Below are 5,340 nucleotides of genomic sequence, written 5' to 3'. Positions count from 1 at the left end.
TGTGTGGAGACATGGAGAGGGGGTGGGGGGGAGGGGTGAGCACACAGTAGGGAGGGAGCACAATACACTATGGTGGAGGACTGTGGTGGTGGGAGCATTATGGTAACAGCACCAGAAGGGGGCATCCTATACTGCCAAAGAAAAGTACACCAGCGTTCCATTACACACACACACACACACACACACACACACACATTTTGGCTTAGGTGAAGCAGGGTGATTATCAGAAATTTTAAATTGAGGCGTGAATTGTTTCCCTTCACAGGGAAAATGCATGACAGCCGGAAATAAATATCTGTTCGTGATGAGTTGCCTCTTTGTCCACCCCACTGATCAAGAGGGACTCACAAATGTGGCTTACTTAGCAAATACCTTTGTGGGTCTAAGCACTGAATCTCATCTATATTGCAAAGCTGAATGCTGCCACTAGGCGTGACAAGATGGCCACAATTATGATGAAGTTTGATTGTTGACTGAAGAGTTGATTGTGGGTATTGTGAGTCACTTGAGACTCAGTTCTTTTACGTGTGATAAAAATAACTGTTAGTGGTGAAATGAAAAACCTAACCATGAGTCTCCTTTCTTCCCTGAGTAAGCCTTGTTTACATCCCTGAGATAGGGATCCTGCCCAGTAGAGACAAAACTTTACAACCCACCCTATAAGAAGTGAAACGATCCCTCAGCCGGAAGATACTGATGGGGATCTTTAACATCCGTAGCCAGAAAACATTGTACTTCATCAAATTTTTGCAACATTAGGAACAACTCTTTTCAGTATTCTCTTGGAAGCACACTAACTTAATGAGTAAGCTTACTGCATGTGCAAAGATTTGTTCCAAAGATTTTTCACATTCAATCCGGTTACCCTTGTACTAGGCGTGATGCCCTGATGTGTTCTGCTGTCATTGGTGGTCATTGTAGATGAGGTAACTGGGACACAGAGAGGCTCAGTGATTAAAAGTCATTATCCAGGTTATGGCAAAGGCCAGCTTTGGACAGCAACAGCAGGGCTCCACAGCTAGCTTCATCACCATGCATCTTGGGGCTGGGATTGAGGCTATGTTTATATATATAAAGCTTGAGATCTAAAAATATTGGTACACTAAAAGTGAGGTGAGAAACTCCCAATTTTATGTGCAGCATCAGTTCTTTTCCAACTCAGCCTAATTTTCCAAAATTGATAATCTCATTACAGCAGCATCTTGCCCACTAAGAGATGTTGGAACATTTCTTTTCCTTCCTGAGTTAGAGAATATAAAACAATTATTCTTCCCTTTCTCTATGGTATACTCTTGACTCATTTGTTGAAAAGTTTTGGTAAATTAGACTATATCAACAATAATCTCTTCCTTTTTGACTTGACAAAGGGTATTATTTTCCTGCCCTGAAGACATAAAATCACTCTAATACGTTTTCTTATCATAGTGTTATAAATTTTTTCTAACATCTATCTCTAATTTATCTGGAGATAAATTATTGTGTGTGTTGTCACCTAGAGATGTAATTTTTTGATGCAGAAATCTAATTGTCTCAATACCATTTATTTTTTTCTGAATAATATAGAAGCATCCTCTTAATTTTAACTACGAGTGCATATTAGTTTCTGTCGATGTACTAGGTATTCCCATTCCATTGCCATACTATCCTAATTTTTATAGTTTTATATTTATTGATAGGATACTGGTAGGACAGGTATATCCACTTGTTTTTATTTTCAGAAACATATTGGTTATTCATTGTCCTTTATTCTTCCAAAGAACTTTTAGAATCTGTTTGTCAAGTTCCAGGAACAGTTCAATTAGAATTTTTATTATAATCACATTAGATGTATAAAATAATTTGGAACAATAACATTTTAAAATGTCTTTTTGAATAATTTTTGTAATGTATCCATAAAGTTAGCTTTTTGTTCTTATGATCCATTTAAACTATGCTGTTCTTTGATCTATCCTAATTATCCATTTATATTCTATTAGAAAAATATTGGTCTTTGAAATCTACCTTGTATCCTTGTTGAACTGTCTCTACTAACTTGTGTGTTGAATCTCTTAGAATTTCCTTGTAAACAATCATACCACTTATAAGTAGTAAAATTTGTATTTTCCTTTTCAACCCATATTTATTTTTTATTATTTTATTATATTAGTTAGGAATTTATAGATTTTAATGTTGGATGTGATAGGCTTCATTGTTTTCTTGTCGTTAATCAGATTACTTGTAAAATTCACTGGTTCAGTAAATATTTTTATGTACCAGCTAGATATGGTAGGCATCTCTACAGGCCCACAATAAAGAAAAGATAATAGCTACCTTTGTGGAGCTTATTTTCTCCTTGATTAGATAATAAATACATAAAATCTGCAGTACAACAAATGATGACAGACAGTATGGAGAAAAATTAAATAGGAATGGGTGATAAGTCATGTTGAGGGTGGTTGAGGGAATTATAGTTTTATTTTATTTAAAGGTTATTTATTTATTTATTTATTTATGGATAGAAGAACTGGGGTATAGGCCAGAGGTGCGGGAGTTGAGAGGATTCACCAGAAAGTGGGGAGCAGAACAGGCAGATCCACTGAAATGCACTGCTGAGAGGAGCAACAGATAAGACAGGACAGGTCTGCTGCGCCATGTGGGTCAGCTCCTTGGCCGGGGATCAAACTCAGGGCGCAGTGGTGATAGCACTGAGACTTAATCCCTTGGCCACCGGGGAGGTCCAGGGGAATTGTAGTTTTATATAAGGTAATTTTCTTTTTTTCCTAAGATTTATTTTTTTAAGGCCTCCCCTGGTGGCACAGGCAGTTGAGTGGCGCGCTGTGAAGCTGTCCACGGCCTCTGCAGCACTGATTCAATCCCAGCCAGCCGGCTGGCCAGCAAGGGATCGAACTCGTGCTGCAAAGGCTGCAGACTACTTTATAGTGTGGTGCTTAACCCCTTGCACCACCAGGGAGGCCCTAAATAACATAATTTTAAATTAGCTTTCCCTGAGAATGTAATAGACCTGCAAAAATTTGAAGGAACCAAACAGCGAGTATGAAACGGTTAAGTGCAGAGGCCATGACATGTATTGTGCCAGGCGTGGTGGAGGAGCAGTGAGGTGGTCGAACAGTGTGACGAAGAGCGAAGTGCATCCACAGAGGCTCTCAGAGAAGTGATGGAATACAAGATTGAAAAAAACCTTGGCTTTTACTTCGAGTAAAATGAAAAACTAACTGAAAATATTGAGTGGCTCTGGGTGGAAAAGCCAATGCATTTTGAGTGGGTTCTTTGCTGAAATCATCTGCCTTAGGTTTTAAAAGACGGCTTTGGCTGTTGTGCCAAAATTAAAATAGAAGAGATGAGGGGCATGAGAAGCATGCAAGGGGATGCCCCATCTCCCGCTTTCTGATCTGCTGATGTGGGATCTGAATGAAATAGAGGAGTTGAGGATGACCCCGAAGTTTTTTGTCTGAAAAATTAGAAAGATGGGGCTTTTCATTTATTGAAAGTGGGAAAACTTTGGGAAGGGGAAGGTAAGACTGTCCGACTAGCACATCTTATATTTGAGACTCCCAAGTTGAGAAGGCCAAGTGGAGATGTCAGGTAGGTAGTTGGATGTATGAGTTTGGAGTTCAGAAAAAATCATCTTACTGGGTATGTAAATTTGGGGGTTTTGAACAAACAGCCAGGAGATTCAGTAAAAGTCTCAACAAGTTCTTCAAAGAAATGCTCAAGAAGAGTTCTAAGACTATGATACTGTGGTCATCTTAAATTTGAAGGTGAAGTAGGTAAACAGGAAATCAAAGACTGAGAAGTAGTGACAGTAAGAGTTCAAACCAGTTAGCGGGGCACCTGGAAAGGCCAAGAGAAGAAAGTTTGTCAAGTTTTTCTTCATCACTGTGTTAAAGGCAGCTGACAGGCACAGAAGGTGATGACAAAATGACTCAAATTTAACAATATGGAAACATAATGATGTTCACCAAAAAGGTATAATTGGGGTATTGGACAACTTGTTTTTAAGAGTGCAAAAAGCTATCATTGGGGGCCCCCCTGGTGGTACGAGGGTTAAGATGCAACCTATGAAGCTGTCAGCAGCCACTGAAGCACAAGTTCGATCCCCGGCCAGGGAGATGACCCACATGGCGCAGCAGACCTCTCCTGGCTCGCCCGCTGCTCCCCTCAGCAGTGTATTTCAGTCAATCCACCTGTTCCGTTTCTCACTCTGCCTCTGGTGAATCCTCTCACCACCCCCCATTTCTGGCCTGCTCCCTAGCTCTTGTTGCATAAATAAATCTTTTTTTAAAAAGCTATCATTGTATTCAGAAATGAAAATATCGTTTTAAAAGTATTAACTTACAATGCCAGAATAACCTAAAGTACTTTATATTTTTAGTATTTTCAGTCACACATATGGTAACCCCTGTTTATGAGTTATATATTACATATTTATGAAAAATGTCATTAGGTAGAATTCATTCCTTTTAATAAGAGGTCATGCTTAATTCAACTTTATTCTAATAAAATGTAATTTTCTACTTTATCTTCAACAAAGACCCAAATAAGGATAGATTCTATAAATAGGTGGGGATTCATTTGACCTGGCTGGTAAGGTCACAGGTACAACATCCTGTACCCCACTATTTTTCTTATCTCTCATGATATTTAAATTCCACCAAAGCAAGTCTCCTAGATTTGATGACTTTGTATCTTTCTACAATACTTTACTAAATTAAATTTTGGGTTATGAGAGGAAGAGAGTTGTCTTTGCCACAGGGACAGCTAACAGATAGTCATTTTGCCAATATTATCAATACTAGTACACGGAGGGTGAGTCAGAGGCGCCGAATAGGAGACTGAGTGTTCTAAAAGGAGGCGAGAAAGCCCTCAGAACAAGCTCCGTCTTCCTCATGATGTTACATAGTGGGAATGATTTACAAGACTCAGTTAACCTTACTGTAAACATCAGTGGAGAAACGAGTTACACACACCCCTCATAGGCAACAAAGGTGTTCATGAAGGAAGCAGATGTAATCATTCCTGAGTAAAGAAGGAAGTTAAAAGTAAATTTTCAAACCTTATCATATTTACCTTACCAACTGATGTTGATTACCTGCCAGCATTGTTACTATGATTTTATGGAACAGATTATGGCAGACAGTTGTTCCTGACGTTTGTTAGAATATTCTCCTAAAGTTTTTTTCCTGAGAATTTTTAATTTGACTGCTAAGGTTTATTTTTACCTTTTTCTAAACTACCTCTCCCTTCTCCCACCCACTTCCCTTTTAATTAAAGTATGTTTCCTTCAACATAGACAATTTACCCATTCTGTCATTTTTTCATACCTTATGCTTCTCTCTCCTC

The sequence above is a fragment of the Talpa europaea genome (genome assembly GCF_964194135.1).
Source record: "Talpa europaea genome assembly, chromosome: 2".
Taxonomy (NCBI): Eukaryota; Metazoa; Chordata; class Mammalia; order Eulipotyphla; family Talpidae; genus Talpa; species Talpa europaea.
Note: the sequence above shows the minus strand (reverse complement) of the source record.